General features: G+C 42.2%; 1 protein-coding gene across 10 annotated transcripts in view; it reads right to left on the bottom strand.

The window, feature by feature from the left end:
- The window catches only part of ZMIZ1 (zinc finger MIZ-type containing 1), a 354,820-nt gene that overhangs the window by 266,913 nt on the left and 68,585 nt on the right, over nt 1–19,322 (bottom strand). For 9 of the 10 annotated variants that reach the window (XM_088669487.1, XM_088669492.1, XM_088669491.1 and 6 more), the window contains exon 2: nt 17,605–17,722. The gene's annotated coding sequence lies outside the window, so the exon portion shown is untranslated. Of the gene's footprint in view, nt 1–17,604; nt 17,725–19,322 lie in introns of those variants that run through there. The other variant, XM_088669490.1, reaches the window with a different exon arrangement.

Here is a 19,322-nt window from a genome sequence, read left to right as displayed (position 1 = left end):
GTAAAATATTGGGATCCAAAGGCCATGAAATGCATGAAGTATAAAAGTTCAATTGTTTGTAAGCTCTTTTAAACATATATACAAATGCAACATCTGCACACAGAATAAATGATGCAAATAAATGTATAAATAGCTAGCTACTTTGAAAACTATATGTTAAAATGAGTTATGAAGATATCTGAGGAAACAAAAAGGTTTCGGCAAGAGCTGCAGCATCAGAAAGCAAGAAAGGAGAGCAATGAATGGAGAGGGAAGGGTACAGACCTTACGTTTCAGTGAACAGTAAGGACAAAAGAGAATATTAGTCATGAGATAAGCATGAACACTAGAATCCCTAGGTAGCCTCCTTCTCGCCTTAAACTAGACTAGTTTGGCCCTCACCCTGCATGGATAAACACACCTTTCTTATCCCTGTCAACGCTGTCTTTAATATTGTACAAAAAACATTTTTTGTGATACGTCTTTTGAAAACCAACCCTTTAAAAATAGAAGACATTAAAAGACAAGGAAAGCTTGGACCGATTTAAAAGCTAAATAAAAATGATGTGTTGGCTTTTCTAAACTTGTACTGAAACCAAGCATTTAATCAATATTATGGATTACCCATTGGCCTCAACTCATAGTATTTCTGCAATCGTGTTTAATGCCTATTATCACGCTATTTATCAGGACATTGATCTGCTAGCTTTCAAAAATGTTTTACCATATTCCAGATTATTTTTTGGCATGAGTGTGTGTGCGTGCATGCCCCCTCCTCCCATTGCAGCATCCAGACTTGGTGAAGAGAAGACTGGTGACAGCCATCACCACTGGCAAGCAAAACAAAGCTTATGGCAAGAGCCATTATTCCTGGGTTATTATTATGGAATGAAGAATGCATATGAAACCTGATCCATTTCACACAATGGCAAAGGTTTGCATTAAACTCTTTCAAAGCACTGTTAGATAAAGAGACTTCACCCTGAAAAATGTATCTGAAACACATATGCAAGGCTTTCTTAACTATACATTCATTTCCTCCCTCTCTAAACACAGATATTTCTGAAAATAACCAAGAACCCATCCAGGTACTATTTTACCTCTTGTGTAGGCAACTGAGGTACCCATTTCTTGGACTCTGTAAGCACTCCATCACTGTGAGGGTCTTTGTGGCTAGTTGGTGCCAACTTCATTATGGAAGATACTAATGAGTATTCATTGCAGTCAACATGCAACACTCACAGCTTAGGGATTGAACACATGCTCTGCATTTAGAAAGTCCTACAACTGCTTCAGTCTTTGGCATTTCCAGTTCAACAGAACCTGGGCTATTGGGATCCTGGAGAGCAATTGTCAGTCATACTGAGCTAAGGGTGAAACTTAGTATTAGGCAGTTTCACATGTCATGCAGATACCATGCCAACTATAAAATGCCCCACTGTCTGCCATAGTGGTTTAGGCCTGTGAGGAACTGGCAGAAGCCCTTGTTTTTCCAAATGTTTTCTTGTGTCCTGCGGCTCCTGGCATTCAGAAACATGTACATTGCTTTCAGATAATATATAGAGAGTCCTTGTCTCTTAAGTGAAAGATCTTAAAGACATGAGGGAAACAGGCGTGAGGAAGCTGATTTTTGAACGTGTAAATGAAGTGTATTAGGAGTTGTACTGAGCGTTACCAGCGTGCCCTTCCATTCATGGAAGGCTTTCAGTCACAGCTCATTCACACATGGATTTTCATCATTAAGTGAATGTATGAAGAGGTCAGAAATCTTTTTCTATGGGGTCAGTTATTCCACTACTGGACATCAAATATACAGTAATCAAGTGGAGAAAAACCAAGGGGGTGCATGTGTGAATGCAAACGTAGAATGAAAGATAAGCATTTATGACAGCAGTAGCTCCTAAAACCCTGAGCTGCTTGAGGACTTGGGCTTTCTTTGCTCCTGGGAATTTAATACTTTAAATAGCTACAGGCAGCTTAGCATTTGGAGGTGGGGGTAAGAAAAGGGGGACACCACTCATTGACACAATTTGTACCTTACTGCCAAATCATGATTGGATATATTTCTACAGTTCACAGACGTGCATTAACTTTATCCTACAAGGCTTTAAAGGACCTTGCATACAAAGGGATTGTTATGAGCAAATTAATAGTTAAGAGTCATGCATTTAAAAGCCTTGTTTTAAATCAAGTCATAAGTAAATTTTAAATGTCTCTATTCCAGACTGGCATTAAAGCATGACAATTCAGTAATAACTCAGTAATTATTTCAGAGTTCCACAAAGAATATAATTTGCCTCTCATAAGAGGGTACAAGCTCCAATTGGCTGGTCTGTATGGTGTACTCCCCACCCCAAGGCCACCCAATTATTTCCGTAGCAAACCATTAATATCAGAGAATGCTGAGGGAATTACCACAGCCCTCAGAGACTCTGCATTCTGCCCAGTTTAATGCTGCAACTGATGTTCAGAGGGATCACATGAAGGGGACTGGTTCATTTTAAAGGCTTGGGGGAGTTTATGACCTTCTGGAATAAGGACTCACTCAATGCTTCACGGTGGATTTCTCCACTGTCCAATGCTGCCTGAGTATACAATGCAATACCACACTGCCCACAGTCCAAGGAATAAAAAACAGGAGAAGCTTAGACATAACTGTGTTCACATACAATAAACAGGCCACCAGGACTTGCTCCCCTGAAGCCAAATGCAGCCCATCACCATGGAATGTGGCCCACCAGCAGCTCTCAAAATCTCCTGCTTTTGATGGCTGTAAGGGACTGCAAGAAAAAGGAGATGCTCACCAAGGACCAGGCTGGCCATCCTTGTGATTTCAGCTTGCTGGGTTATAAATTGTGCAGGCTTCCTGTCATGAGTCCTGTGGAGTAGCTTTAGAAACTCAGATATATATGCTAGGCACCAAATTGTTCCTTAAACAAAGGTTACAGTTGCCAAAACAGAATGTCTAAGTTGCCATTTGGGGCAAGACAGCTCCAAAGTCTTATTTTTCAAATGATGTACTGACTGTGATGGATTCTCAGTTAAACAACTAGCTATAATAATAATAATAATAATAATAATAATAATAATAATAATAATAATTTATTATTTATACCCCGCCCATCTGGCCGGGTTCCCCCAGCCACTCTGGGCGGCTTCCAAAAAACAGAAATTCTAAAATACAGAAATCCATCAAACATTAAAAGCTTCCCTAAACAGGGCTGCCTTGAGATGCCTTCTAAAGGTCTGGTAATTGTTCTCTTTGACCTCTAGTGGGAGGGCATTCCACAGGGTGGGTTCCACTACCGAGAAGGCCCTCTGCCTGGTTCCCTGTAACTTGGCTTCTCGTAATGAGGGAACCGCCAGAAGGCCCTCGGAGCTGGACCTCAGTGTCCGGGCAGAACGATGGGGGTGGAGACGCTCCTTCAGGTATACCGGACCGAGGCCGTTTAGGGCTTTAAAGGTCAACACCAACACTTTGAATTGTGCTCGGAAACATACTGGGAGCCAATGTAGGTCTTTTAGGACCGGTGTTATGTGATCTCGGCGGCCGCTCCCAGTCACCAGTCTAGCTGCCGCATTCTGGATTAGTTGTAGTTTCCGGGTCACCTTCAAAGGTAGCCCCACGTAGCTAGTTCTGATGACAACCTTGAGCTAGGTTAAGAACATTGAGAACTTAAAGAAGAAATGTCCCTTGATCCAGGGGCAGTCCACATATATACTGGCCTGTTCAGACCTTTTTTTCTTAATGGTGGCTGCCTCCTGCTCAGGCTGCACAGAAAAGGCAATTTGGTTCCAGAAATAACTGATAGAATTCCACAGGGTGGGCCATTAGTGTGTGAAAACAGTTCAGATCCAATGATCCCCAGACGGTGGAGATGTCAGGCGCCATCCTGGCACCCAGGCATCTTCACTTGGTCGCAAGTGGTTGAAAGCCAGGGCCTGGCTAATTTTGAACACTGTCGTGGAGATGTCATGGAAGAAATGGCCCAATCCGCAGGAAGAATGGGAAGAGTGTGGCAGAGCTTGATGGGCCCAGGTGGGTTGTAGGTGGTGACAGTGGGCACTCTGACAGAGATGTCAGAACCCGAGGGAGGTCGCAAAGAAAGGAACTGGGCTATCCTAATAGCATTACAAACTGCCCTTGCCAGTAGGATCAAGTTAAGCCTGCACCAAGGGCCCAAAAGGTTTTAATAAATGGTAGGAAACATTTCAGGGAAACACAATACAGCTAAAATGCAGGGCATATTTTCTTCTCCACTTTTATAGTCTCAAGAGAATTTTCCCTTATGCCAGAGTGTGAGTGACACACACAAAAATAACAAAACAATCATTTACATCTCCAGATGCAGAGATAAATCTGGAATGCATTCTGGGTAATGTAGGCCAACTTCCACAGCATTACCTAGCAGTGTAGAAAAGAAATTGCAGCCAGACAAGGAAAAACAAAGAAGCCATGGCACCTTTCCAGTACCCAGCCATCAGTCCTTGTAAGGCAGAGTGTGGATAATGCAAAACAAAAGTCATTACTATGGGGTGGTTTGCATGTCACAGTAAGTAAAAGATAAAACATGGGTTGCTGGGAATGAGCAGCATGATGATGCACAACACTTAAAAGCACTCCCGCTTCACTCCAGCCTACCTGGAGGTGGGAGAAGCAAACCACGATACTCAGCACTGCCAAGGCAGAGGGTAAATTTGCAAGGCTACGCCATTTGGACCTATGCGTGTTGGACCTAGTCCACCACCTAGCATGCAGTTGAAGCTAGAGAGATATATTACCTCCACAGCTGGCTAATTGTTTGAGAAGCTTAGGGACTGATTGATAAAGAGCCATACTCCATTGTCCTCCAGATGGACAAGGGGGATCATGCCCTACACACAGAGACACATAAGACAGGGATACGTTGTCTTTAAGAACCATTGACACACAAGAGAAAGAATATCTGCATATACGCAGGGCTATCTGAAGCAGTGTCAAAGCCTGCCAAAAGCTTCCTCTCTCCTTTCCACACAAATGGCACACCTCCCTGACAGCAAGACACATATTGCTTCCAAAGGACACCATCACATCTTTGCAATGCCAATGGCAAACTGCTAGTCCACTCCAAGACACAAGTGCCTCAGACGAATGTAGCCTGCATTTTGCTTACTGCTTATAATGCTGCTTCACTTCATTAAAAGCTGCTTATAATTGTATGCACTCTTGTTTGATTAATTAACCTCTGGTTAAAATGAATGAGCTCTTGATTTAGGGATGCTACTAATGTGACGCTGGTGAGCCATGGATCACACACTGGTGAGCCATGGATCACACGCTTCCAATCATCTCTTTTTATTACCAATGTGGTGTTCAAGCTTCTTCCATCTAGCTTCCCCCTCTTTCTTCTCAAACCAAGTGACGACGGCATGCAAATGCTATTAGGGTGATGAGGGGGAAGATGCCATAATCCACAGCTGACCTAAAAATGTACAAGCCCTTTGCAGTCAAGAGTCTGTGCCATCAATGCATTAACACAGATCACAAGCACAATGGGGGAGAGGCGGGGGGGAGGCAGAGAGAAGAAAGGGACCCAATGTGTGCAGAGCTGAATGATTTGCATGTCTGAACTCCGAAGCCTGGGATTTATTTTCAAAATAGGAAAAGCAACAGAAGTGAAAAGGAGGCATATTTCTATAAAAAGAGAATACTCATTACATGTGCTGTCCATAAAAAAACAAACAGAGGCCCCCATTTTGCTTACATTAGGGATCAGCAACTGGGGGCGCCAGGGCCCAATCAGGCCCCTTGAGTCCCAGCACTCTGCGCCCCATTTGCCAGTCCAGTTGCAAAGGAGTGATATGGGAGTAATGGCTGTGACAATGGGACTTGCAGGCAGTCTATTTTGGGAAAAGTTGGGAGGGGGAGTGCTATGCTTGACTTCCTCAAAGTGACCTTGCTGGTGGAGGGAAGGGAACTAGTTGTTAACGGGGAGTCTACACTCAGCCTACTTTTCTGGTTATGCTATTCTTCCTCCAACCTGCAGAGGAATATTGGGGTGGCAAAAACAAGCATAAAGTGTGAGTAAATGATGACTCCCAAGTTGTAAGTGAGCATGTGCTACCTCACATGGTAGAACATGTTTACTGTTTCCATGCCATGGGTGTTAAGTCTGGGTGCCTTTCTAGAAAATCTGTAAGCACCTTAATTCTTCTCTGAAAAGGGGAAAATGAAAAAATCTGGCACTTTAAACTGTTGATACATATAATATAGGGCAGTTATGTTTTTTGTGAGCACTAAAGAAACATCCTCAGCTTTTTGATCAGTGTAGCAGGCTGGGGAAACTTAAAACAAAATATAATGGTGATGGTGTGCATGGCATGGGATACTCAGGGAATGATCTATGGAGTGATAATGTAGGTGTCAAGAAGAACATAAGGGTGGCAAGTTCATTTAGGCAGAGTCTCTACACTTCAGTGTTACATCAATTTAAGCACACCCTCCAATATTTTACAAAGAAAACAGTGTAAAAAATTGATAGAGATACAAAAGATAACTTCAATTGAAGAGAGTCTGCCTTGATATTTTAATACTGCAGACAGTTGTGTCACAAATCCATAGCAGCAAAGCCTAATGATTGCTTGCTTCTTCCTACTTTATATGTGAGGCCTATGGTCCAGCCTACTAGCCGAAAAGTAAGGAATTCAAATATTTCCATGTCAGTCAAATTCATGGAGAAATTAATGTTCATATCATTTGCTTTTAACCTATGAAATATCTGTTCATTGCTGAATATAGTGACGCATCAAAATCTGATCCTAAGCATGACTGAAAATGAATGAAAATCTATCTTTCAAATTCACTCCAAGAATGTAATTTCCTAACCTTCTAGCACACATCCAGTCTCGTCCACAAATCCTGGGTACAGTTGCACCAATTATCACCATCAATTCTAAAGTGCCCATAATAAATAGATAGGTGCTGTACATTTGAAAAACAAAACTCAAAAGTAATTGATTTCTGTTTAGCATACTGACAATGCTTATGTTTTCCTTGCGTATTTTATCAGTTACAGGTTAAGTGTACTTGTAATACACACTCTATTAAAGCCAAGAGCTGATTTGACCTATCTAAAAATGGTCTGAAGGTCAACATAAAAAAAAACTAAGATCATGGCCACTGGTCCCATCACCTCCAGGCAAATAGAAGGGGAAGAAATGGGAGGCAGTGAGAGATTTTACTTTCCTGGGTTCCATGATCACTGCAGATGGTGACAGCAGTCACAAAATTAAAAGACGCCTGCTTCTTGGGAGAAAAGCAATGACAAAACTAGACAGCATCTTAAAAAGCAGAGCCATAACCTTGCCGACAAAGGTCCGTATAGTTAAAGCTATGGTTTTCCCAGAAGTGATATATGAAAGTAAGAGCTGGACCATAAAGAAGGCTGATCGCCGAAGAATTGATGCTTTTGAATTATGGTGCTGGAGGAGACTCTTGAGAGTCCCATGGACTGCAAGAAGCTCAAACCTATCCATTCTGAAGGAAATCAGCCCTGAGTGCTCACTGGAAGGACAGATCCTGAAGGCTCCAATACTTTGGCCACCTCATGAGAAGAGAAGACTCCCTGGAAAAGACCCTGATGTTGGGAAAGATTGAGGGCACAAGGAGAAGGGGACGACAGAGGATGAGATGGTTGGACAGTGTTCTCGAAGCTACGGACATGAGTTTGACCAAACTGCGGGAGGCAGTGCAAGACAGGAGTGCCTGGCGTGCTCTGGTTCATGGGGTCATGAAGAGTCAGACACGACTAAACGACTAAACAACAACAACCTATCTAAACAGTGTACGTATGGGTGTGTGATATATACATCTATATAGACAGCAGATGACTGTTTTTTCTAGGTTACCTCAGCAGTGGTCAGCATTGCAGTGCAGGTGCCGAGGTGTTGTGCACCTGGCTTCCCAACATCATGCAAGGGAGAACTTTGTTGATGGGACCCCACATAGACAAAGGAAGGGGTAATTCTATGCTTCAAAGTATTGTGGCTTCAAATGTCTCCTATATCTCTTTCCCCCGGCACTACAAAAAGTGTGCAAAAAAGTGTGGCAAACATGCCAAATGGGTATTGCACACAGGTGAGCTATCCCTGGCATGAGTGAAACAATCAAACAGCTGGGATATGTGTTTCCCACATTGGAGACAAAGGGTGGGGATGCACTCTCACTGGAATGTAAGCAAACTGTGGCTGAATGCCAGGCATCCTGTCCCAACCACTGCTTCAACTTGCCATACTCTTACATGTACCTTCGCTTGCAGAAGAACAGCTTGGCCTCAGATCTGCATGTCAAAAGAGGCCATGCAGGTGTTGTGCTTTGCTTTCAGTTGCTGAGTTCATGCTGTCTGTGCCATGGTGGTTTCTGTTATGCAGGGCACTGTGAGTTTGCTGTGCCTAGTGGAACATGTGTTACGTGTGAAATGGGACAGGGATAAATCCTAGATGAACCTTCCCATCATTGTGAGTATATTGGCTCCTACATTAGCTGCCTCACACAGGGCCAACATCGTCATGCCAGCCCATGACTGGGGGAAACCAGGAATGTTGCCATGGAGGCAGCAGTTGTTTCAGCCTGCTGCTGCTGTTCCAACAGTGTTGCCACAGGGTGTGGGCCTTTGTTGTTTGAGTCTGTGCTTTTTGTAGCAGCAGTTTTCTCTCGGCTTTTGCGGTGAGCATGTGTAGGATAATGACTAAGTTACGCCAGTGTTGCATCAGTGTAAGGACAACAGTGTTGTTTTGGAATGGCTGCAGACTTAACAAACACTTTCTAAGGCAATATGCTCTACAATGGGACTTTCTGATAAGACACACATGGTACTGCACTTTAAAGTCTTTATAGTGCAGTATCATGCTTGTCTCAGAAGACTTTATATAGTGCAGTACCATGGGAATATTCCCAAGCAGATGCAACCTTATCCTGTTCCTGTAGAGACAGCCTAGGTCAGCTTCTTCCAAACAGCAAATTAGAAAATTTTAAGGCCACAACAATTGTTAGCATTGGCCCCTTCTTAACTGTGGTTACAGGATACATTGGTACCAAAATTAGCTCCTGGGATAACCAGGAGTCACATTTAACTAAGATTCAAAACTAGTATTAAACCATGCCTTTGAATCCTACTTAAATGGAAGCCCATTTGGTCTTAGCCATGGCAAATATAAATACTGATGTGTCCTTTACCCATTATTGTGAGGGAAGGGGAGGAAAGAGAAGCAGCACACACTCCTGCGGCTCATTCCCAACCTCATAGCTGCAGTTAAAAGGAAACTAGCATTGGCTCCGCACCAGCACATCTATGAATCCAGGAAAAAACATCAGAGGCTCTCACTATCTGTTGCATTTGTATCCCACCCATCTTTCCAAGCAGTTTATCCCAACATACCGCAGGTTATAAAAATATTTCACACAGACATTTTTTCTGATCATTGCTTCTTCATTTGTTGCTTCACCGTACATCTTTGGAGTTTTTAATGTGATGTACACACAGAAATACTTACATGAAAGGTGGTATATATTTCTAGTGAAGAGATAATGCTTGAGATATATGGGTAAATGCTTTTGAATGTTCAACAAACTTCGTAATCCTTCCAATAACGCTGTAAGGTAGGTAAAGTTTGTTACTGCCATAATTCAGACAGGAAGTGAAGACGGGAGACGGCTGTCTTTCATGGCAGAGGAATATGTGAACTTCCCAATTCAGTTAGACCAGGGGTGGCCAATCTGTGGTCATCCAGATGTTGGACTCCATCGGTCCCAGCCAGCATGACCAGAGTTCAAGGATGATGGGAGTTTTAGTCCAACATCTGGAGGGCAACAGGTTAGCTATACCCCTGCCTGAAACAGTATCCTACACCAGGTCTTATCCCATGTTATGCTAACAACCCTGTGAAATACAACAGGTCAAGAGACAGGAGCTTACCCTAAGCAACTCACTGAACTTCTGATTGATCAAATACTTTAACCAGTGCTGGCTTTATGACATTGTCATGCCCAAAGCAGAGGCGTTTTTTTAAAAAAACAACAAAAACAACAACAACTTTTTTATATATAACTCTGCATATCCCAGGAGTGCCCACTGCTGTAGCATGGCTGACCTGGTGCCTGGATAGGAGACCACTGAAAATCCCATATGAACTGCCCTCATGCTCTCTGAAAGTAAATAATATTGGGGGGGGGGGGATCCTAAAACAGGTCTCCTACATTCATTTATTTTTTTGATGTGCGGAAAATTGGAGGTTACTCACCAAGAAACTATTACCACTTCTTTCATGGCAGTGCTTTTATACAAGGAAATGGCAATAAACTCTGTATCACAAATGAAAAACCACACAGTAGAATTTAGGAAACTATGGGGCTCGAGCCAAGCGACTTAAATGGTGAATAAAACTCAGTTGCTGCCTTTGAATTCAGCGCTGCTGGTGTCTCATTACAAAATGACATATCATGTCAGCAGCAGGATTGAGAAATTATTTCTCTCTTTCTCCATTCCCATGCTATAGAAGTTGTTGTGTCACAAATTGATGAGGGTAACTGGGGACAGATGATGGACATATACATTATTCCCTTCCTGTTCCTATAAAGAACAAAGCAGGCAAATTAAGTACACAAACTTCTCCAGCTCATATGTAGACCACAGATGGAGTGATGTTTTTCACCCTGCAGATTCCATCAGAAGTGCATATTTATCTTGTACTGGCAAGAAAGAATAATCTAGACAGACCTCTACGGGTGATAAAGGAAAAGAAACTTGCCTATTTAATCTCCACAGTTTTGTTTTCCCTAGTCATGGATTCAGGGTAAGCACTGTCTGTAGTGCTGTGATCTATATCTATATCACACACACCACAGGACACTTATACAGATCTACACTTCTAATTCATTAACAAAAAAATCATATGATGCATTGCAATTGCAAAAGCTACAAACATTATATTGGTAATCAATAGACTTGTAAGCAAAGTGCTGCAAATTATGGCTGGCAGTGGGAGCTGTTGAGGATTCATTCCCCCTGTCTGCAGTCATGGGATTGTTGTCTACCACATGACAGTATATGTTTTTCATTCCACAGAGTGGGAAGTGACAGAGACGGGGTGTTTGTGTTACTCTGTTCCGTGAAGTGGGACTATTGTCCTTTGTTCTCTCTCTTTGGTGCCTGATGCTAGAGAGAGAGGGAGCCATGTTGCAGTGCTCCATGTGTGTTTATATGTAAATAAAAGTAGATTAGCCCAAATGCTGAGTTGCTGAGTTCTGTTGCATAACTGCGTAAACTCTGCGGATCCATAAGTGTGCTGATGTTTCTTGGCATCAGTCGCTGTGATGTTCGGGCTGAAGAAAGCTTTTGAAGCTCCCGAACGATCGACCTGGAGGGAACATGCCAGTCAGGCATGTGTCCCTGCCAGGGTCCTACTCGTGTGTAGGAGATCCTAACCACTCACGCTGCCTCCACTATTCAAGGGGGGCAGATCACATCATACGGAGCTTTGGAGGCACTCCAACATGCCCAGGGCCCAGTACAACCACAAGGGCAAGTCTCTCCCTACTTTACTTTCCAGCTGAAAGGGGAATGGGTTCACCCCCTATTGTACTGAGCCCCAGTGGTATTCAGAAAGCAGTGAAATGCCTCGCTGAGGCTCAGTGCAACTTCAGGAAAACAGACCCCCTCTGTGCCTGGAGGGAAGCCATGGTATAGATTAGCAACTAATAGTTTGTCTCTCCCGAACAAACCAGGAGCTGTGAACAAAGAACAAACTTTGGCTTCCTGCTAATGGTATGTATGGAATGAGACAAAACACAAGATTGGGTTGGAGCATAATTCTAAGACTAACCATAGCTTAGCCTTTTATAGCACAGCTGCAGCAGGAGGGTGAAAGGGTGCAGTGGTCACAACCTTCATTTTGGAACCTACACATTTGCTTGTTCTTGCTAAGGCATTGATTTAGCTTAGCATTATGTGTGAACTGGGTCAATGGCTGCTTTTATCCAAGGCCACCTGGTACATTTGCATCCAAGTAAGGTTTCGACCAGGGACTTCCCAGCTCAGAGCTCATCTTCTTGTTAACCAGTTATGCTTATACCTGTTAGTAGGTACAAGACAATGGCAGTCCAGTGATCTGTGGATCACTCTCAATAGAAAATGCCACCAGCTTTAGCTAAAGTGTTTTTGAGTCAAATTTTGAGACTCCTGTTTAGATGAAACCTTTTAGAAATTTAAAAGGAAAGCAAAAAAACCCCCCAAACCCTCAAGAAGAATAGTGAAAGCTTGTGAGGGTGGTGCCATACATCCCTAATTTTATAGATGAGCAGCAAAGGAAAAATACACAGCACATTCTTAGCAATGGAAAGCTACAAAATAACTAGGTCACGGCAAGGGACTGAAATTTGCCAAGGATCTTAGCAAAGCTTATATGGTACTTCCCATATGCAGCAAGGCTAATCTTATGGTGATGCTTGTGGAATTTCTATCAGGCTTGAATTCTGAATTTTACAAGTTTTTACAAGTTTCACTTTGTAGAGAAATCACTATGCAAATGCTAGCTGTCTATACATAATGGTGACCACAAACCGCACACCCAACTCACACATAAATATTTGTTCTTATCGCAAATGATCACTGAGAAGACAGCCCTACATTGCTGCAAGTGCCCTCAGAAACGGTTTGTGCTTACCCAATTAGGAATTTCAACTTCAAACTTATCTCAAAGGTTTGGTTTAAAATAAAATCCAAACACTAAGTAAATATCCTGCTGAAAGGCTGCTCTGAGCTTTTGGAACACTGCACTTGATTTATGTAATAGCACAGAAAAACACAAACAAAGCAGGCTTACCACACCAAAAGATAAGTTATTAGAGACAGTGCTTAACATACCAGAGTGTCACACACCTAAAATATGTTAGCTAGAAGCAGTATCACCTTTCAGTTTGGAGATTGCAGAGATATAAACGAAGGTTAGGAAGAAGAAAAGACTTCATTTGTGTTTTTAAAAAGCGAAAGATAGTAATTTATTTTTTATTCTAAACGAAGTACTTATGACGGTAAAAATTGTAAATGTCCCTCCTAATAGAGTACGGATACACTTAAGTCCTCTGCATATGCCCCTTCTGTCTCTATGTGCCATATAAAATCTGTTTCCCAGATCATCCTGTGACATGGACTGGCACCCTTATCTTCATCAAGGGCCGTATTTTTCCAGGGGGTAATCTGTCAGTTGGTAGAGTGCTACATACAAGCACTGGGCAGGATCAGCCCTTTTCACTCTCTGCCACTTCTCCCTTCATCTCTGCCACCTCTCTCACCCACACCCACCATTTCCCAGATTACACTGAGGGAAGATGTGGCCATAGGGCTTGCTGCTTGCTCACATGTGCGCTATGGAAGCCCAGCATCTCAGCCAAATGTCTCAAGAGGTTTTCACTGGCTGCTCCTTCAGATTCTCTCCCCCCCCCCCACCACAATATAATGCTGACATACAGCTCTGCTTCTCCATAACAACTGGGTCAGGAGAGGCTGCGCATGATGTGGACCATAGTCTGCAAACAGTGTGAACTGGATGAGGGCCGGTAAACTGAGCTTGAACCCTGGGGAAATGGAGGCACTGTGGATTGGTGGATCCTGTGTCTGGGAGACTGGCCACTCCATGTTCTAGATGGGCAGTTTGGGCACCCCCCTTGAACCATCTTTGTCGCTGGAGGCTCAGGTAGACTTGTTGACTAGAAGTGCTTTTTTGGTATGCCAACTATGGCCACTCTTGAACATGGATAGCCTGGCCATGGTGATTCCTGTATTGGTAGCCTCAAGGCTTTTTTTTTTTTTTTGCAATGTGGCTAGATATGAACAGTGGCTAGATATGAACAGTCTATTGCCAGCACACAACACTAGTGCTCAAAAGCTTACACAGGCTGCCTGTATGCTACCAGGCCAGGCTCATGGGTCTTGCATTTTTTCAGAAGGCCCTTAACAACTTGGATCCAGGGTATCTCACGGACCACCTTACTTTCCGTATATCCCTGCTCAATCAATCAGTCTGCAATTGTTTTGTTTAAAAAGCTGACAGCCTTTAAGGATATATTTCTCCCTCTATACACAGTTACCCAAAATCTAATGAACTCTGTATGTGCAATACATGAATTCTTATGTGCACTTTCTCCTAATACATGATTTCTAGTACACACTTTTTGGTTGGAGAACTTGCAAAATTGGGAAAAGTGCAAATTTTGAAAGATCTCAGGTTGTATAGTGTTTTGTGAAGTGCTAATTCCTCTCTGCACCCCTGGCCACTTTGGCTACATAAGAATCCTCATTTGAATACAACTTGCTAGTTGTATATAAGATTTCAAATAAGCGGTGTCAGAATGCCAGAGAACTGGGGGGACCCTTGTTAGAAAAACTGGTAAACCAGGCACCAGAAGCTCAAAAACATGGATAGTCTCACCTGTATGATTTTGTGGCAGCTTCAAAGGACCCAAGAACTAGAAATGAACTCTGCTGGTGGTGCTAGATTTTTGCAAGAGCTGCCACCCAGGTACGCAGATCAGCCCAGACATGCACACTCACTCATCTAGTTACCAGACACAGCTCCAGTCTGAATGAATTTCAGTCTTACAAATTTGCTCCTTCAGATCAGCATTTTTTCTCCCTTTCCTCCCAAACCTTTTCAGCTCCTTCCAGTCTTTGTGGTTCATGGACTACCTGACCAAAGCAGGAAGAACCTTGTATTTTTAGTAAAGACTTTGAGGATCAGTTGGGTGGTGGGTGCTTTTTTGTTTTTGTTTTAAGTGTGTGAGAAAGGGAGGGGCATGTTTTCCTTCTCTCTCTCTGTGCAGATTAAGTCTCCTGCAAATTTGGCACACATTCTTGCATAAGGAAGTAAGAGACAAAGCAACAGACAGGTAATTACATGGCATGAGCGTCAGGGAAATCCAGTTGGCTCTGGAAGAAGCCTTCAATTGGCCAGCTGGTTCCCAAATGCTTCTCAAAGAAGGGCTAGTCCTAGAAGGCCTGATGCTCTGTTCTAGAACACAAATGACTAACTAGAAGAGGCTGAATAATATTTTTCCTCACCTCTCATCTTCTTCACTGTGAACCAAGCAGGAAATACTTTTCCATATTCACCTGCTTCTATGCAACTTGACACCCAAAGTGTGTTGGGGTGGTAATAATATTTATTCTATATGGTACTTTTTTAAAAATATCCTACCTAAAGTGCCCAATTACAAATTACTTCCCTTATTATCAGAAGTGTTGCTCTTTCCTTCCCTATATTGCAAACGGTTAAAAGGAATGCTTCTTAATGCTTGGAAAGGATTATGGACAGGATTTTCAGAAGGACCCTTGTGTCAAATCCAGGATTCCCCTCTGGTACCCTTGAGAACATCCGTCTCAAAAAACAAAAAAACACCCGCCCAGTATAATCAGGCATAAAATACACCTACGCATCTTGCCTACAAAATGGGAACCCTGAAACACCATACACTTGTAGACAGAAACACATCTGCAGCTAAAAGTCTGCAAAGGCTTCGGAGGGGCAAAGTGGAGAAGGACAGCAATGATAAATGGGTGGGTTAGCTATGGAAATTAAGTGCACAAAAGTTAAATAGCCAACAAAAAATAATTATTAGCTCACTTTACATGCATTCACAATTCATGTCAGCAGCTAGTAGAGGAAACAGTCTGTGACAAATGCCAAGCTGGGGGTTAACTGTGTCATAATGGGCATGGCTGGTGGGAATGCTTGAGAGTGTTCATTGTATGAAAGAGAATGCTAAGGATGAGTTTGGGATATGTTACTCTGGGACAGGAGCAGGGTTGTAGCTTCTGCTCAGTTATTTTGTCTAGTTGCTAATGATACTTTATACCTGGATTTCTTTTTTGTATTTTTGTATTTAAATTATACTTGTAAAGTTGTTCTTTTGTTTCAGATAATATTTGCCTTGCTGTTAATTATTCTGCTTGTTTTTTGTAATTGAATTTTGTTTGTAATGTTTTATTTTGCCGATTGCTTTTTGCATTTTAACTTCTATAAATTGTTGTTGTTGGCATCCCTCAGTCTTGAGAAATTATTTCACTGATAATCTGTGAAGACGTACCATAGGTATCAGCAGAAGATCCCACTACTAGGCAGAGTGCTCATAATTCAAAGTTTGATTTGCTGACCTTGCAAGGTATTAAAGGGAAAATAAGCTGCCCTATCACATGTCTAAAGAAAAACCCTACTTTTTCTTTACAAATCCTGAAGCAAATATTTTTAAATGAATTTGCCACCAATGAGAAAATGACTGTATAAAAAGAGAAATTCTGAATAAATGTAAAGATATTTAGTAGGCATTCCTTGACCTTCAAATATACGTGAAGGGGGATATAGTTTTATGAGAAAAAGTTTGATGAGTTTATTCTGGACCAAATATTTTGGAAGGCAGTGTTATTTTCTTATATGACTCTGTTTCTGATCAATAAAAATGAACTGTGTATTTGGATGTTATATAATAATATAATAATAACAATTTATTATTTATACCCCGCCCATCTGGCTGGGTTTCCCCAGCCTCTCTGGGCGGCTTTCAACAGAAAAATGAAACAAAATAATCTATTAAACATTAAAAGCCTCCCTAAAAAGAGCTACCTTCAGGTGTCTTCTAAAAATCTGGTAGCTGTTTTTCTCTTTGACATCTGATGGGAGGCCATTCCACAGGGCAGGCGCCACCACCGAGAAGGCCCTCTGCCTGGTTCCCTGCAACTTGGCTTCTCGCAACGAGGGAACCGCCAGAAGGCCCTCGGTACTAGACCTCAGTGTCCAGGCAGAACAATGGGGGTGGAGATGCTCCTTCAGTTATACTGGACCGAGGCCATTTAGGGCTTTAAAGGTCAGCACCAACACTTTGAACTGTGCTTGGAAACGTACTGGGAGCCAATGTAGATCTTTCAATGTTTTGAAGTGAGATGGTATAAGACTACTCACTATAATATTGTATTAGGTTTGTTGTTGTATGGCTGCTAATGTGTTGTGAGTCACTTTTGGAAGATTTGCATGGAAAAGTAGCATGCAAACTGAATTAACTATCACTACTCACCACCCTGCTTAAGATATTGGGACCAGGCTTGAGTAAGAGGCAGCCCGTTCCACTAAGTGCCTGTCTTCCACTTAAGATTTACATCAGCATCTCAGCTAACCATGAAAAATGTTCACCAGGGTCCCCCTTAGCTAGAACTGGAAGCTAGTTAAGGGCATCTGGTTAGAACCAGCAGAGAAAATATTTTGCTGGAGAGGAGAAGAGGAGAGCAGGAACCACATGATTCTGAATGATCTCCCAGCATTATGTCTGTACTAGCCCTCAAAAGGAATGCTGTCCATGCAAGGAATACAAACTGGAATGTGTATACAAAATGTATCAAGAGGACTGCCTCCTAATACATAAAAAATATTAACTAGTGTAAAGGGAGGGAAAGCAATTAATATGAGCTCAGAAGTGATGTATGAATAAAAATTTCCACACAGGCAAACTAATCTACACCTCATCCATTGCTCTTCCCTGCCCCATGAGAAAACTTAACAGGAAGAAACTTAACAGGCAGAACACCTAAACGGGCAAATAATTACCTTTTAACTCTCTGAAGAGGTCACCATCAATTAGCTTACAGGAGCTCTTAACAAACAGGGAGAAAAGGTGGAAGGGAGCTGGAAGTGATGCCTGAATCCACAATGCACAAGGTTTTTCCTAATAAAAAGATAAGGAAAAAAAGAAAGCAGTTAGCTATCCCTTTTCAGGTCTTTTGATGGAGCATATGATAACCACTAAAAATGGAAACAATGATAACACAACATAGGCTGGGTCTCAATACCACAAGGATCCTATCTTATAACTGTACCTCTGGTTAAGAACTTAATTCATTCTGGAGGTCTGTTCCTAACCTGAAACTGTTCTTAACCTGAAGCACCACTTTAGCTAATGGGGCCTCCAGCTGCCACCACACCGCCAGAGCACGATTTCTGTTCTCATCCTGAAGCAAAGTGCTTAACCTGAGGTACTATTTCTGGGTTAGCGGAGTTTGCAACTTGAAGCGTTTGTAACCCGAGGTACCACTGGATCAATAACAGACGTTTTAACGCATTTTAGATTGACCTATTTAAAGTTGTGTGTATCTTCAAGACCAAATTTCAGTTAGCTAATTGTTGTAGAAGTACCTTAACAAATGTTTTACCTCTCTTAGGCAGGCCATGGTGTTTTATATATATTTTACACACACACACACACACACACACACAGAGAGAGAGAGAGAGAGAGAGAGAGAGAGAGAGAGAGAGAACACCCTCAACTTACGTGCATTTAACTTGTGGACATTTAGCTTTATGCAATAGATAGATAGATAGATAGATAGATAGATAGATAGATAGATAGATAGATAGATAGATAGATATAGAGTGGGTTGAAAGGGGGTACGGTCCAGGAGGAAAAATACTTTGGCAATCACACCTGCCATTGCACCCACTGTGTTTTGACTACGGTATATGCAATTCTGGCTTTAGGCACAACCCCCAGAATGTAATTCTTATGTCAGTTGAGGACTTGCTTTGTGAGTTGAGGGATTACACATATATGCAAAGTGCTTTATGACCATTATCTTAGTCATTCCTGCCAAAATGTTAAGAGGTAAGTCATTAATATTCTGATTTTACAGATGGGGGACTGATGCTGAGTAATGGTGGCTTCTTCCTTAAGGCCACCCAGGGAGAGCCTCACCAATATCTGACCAGTCCAAATGCAGCACCCCAATCAATGAACCAAATTGCAACTCAACTTTCCAAAACTGACCAGTGTTGGCATAATAAAAATGCAAGTAAAAAAAAGGAAGACAGACACTGTAATCAGTGATATAAATCAAATACATCCCTCTCAATTAAACTGTTATAACACTAAGATGCTTTGGGCGATATGATGAAGTCTCCCATGACCTTAGACACAAAAAATTACACAGATACCTAGGTGGCAGAGCCAGTTTATAATTGCTGTACTAGTTAAATCTAAAGTGCCTCAACATTTGTAGGCTTTACAGCACAATCCCAACTTTGCCTATTTAGAAATATGTCCCATGGAATTTGGTGGGGCTTACTCCCAGGTAAATAGGGCTAGGATTGCAGTGTTAGTCTCCCATCTATCAGGGAACAAAAAGAGAGGAAGGATAATACCTACTAAGCATCCTTACAGCACGACACAAATAATCCCATCACTTCACAAATATGGTTCCAGTAATCATTAGACCAAGTGTCCACTACAGGCATTTGAGAATCTCTCAGTGGGCCTCCCTCAGAATGGGGCC

The sequence above is a fragment of the Zootoca vivipara genome, chromosome 5 (assembly GCF_965207765.1).
Source record: "Zootoca vivipara chromosome 5, rZooViv2.hap1.1, whole genome shotgun sequence".
Lineage (NCBI taxonomy): Eukaryota > Metazoa > Chordata > Lepidosauria > Squamata > Lacertidae > Zootoca > Zootoca vivipara.
The sequence above is the reverse complement of the archived record's forward strand: the minus strand, read 5'-3'. Positions and strand labels throughout refer to the sequence as shown.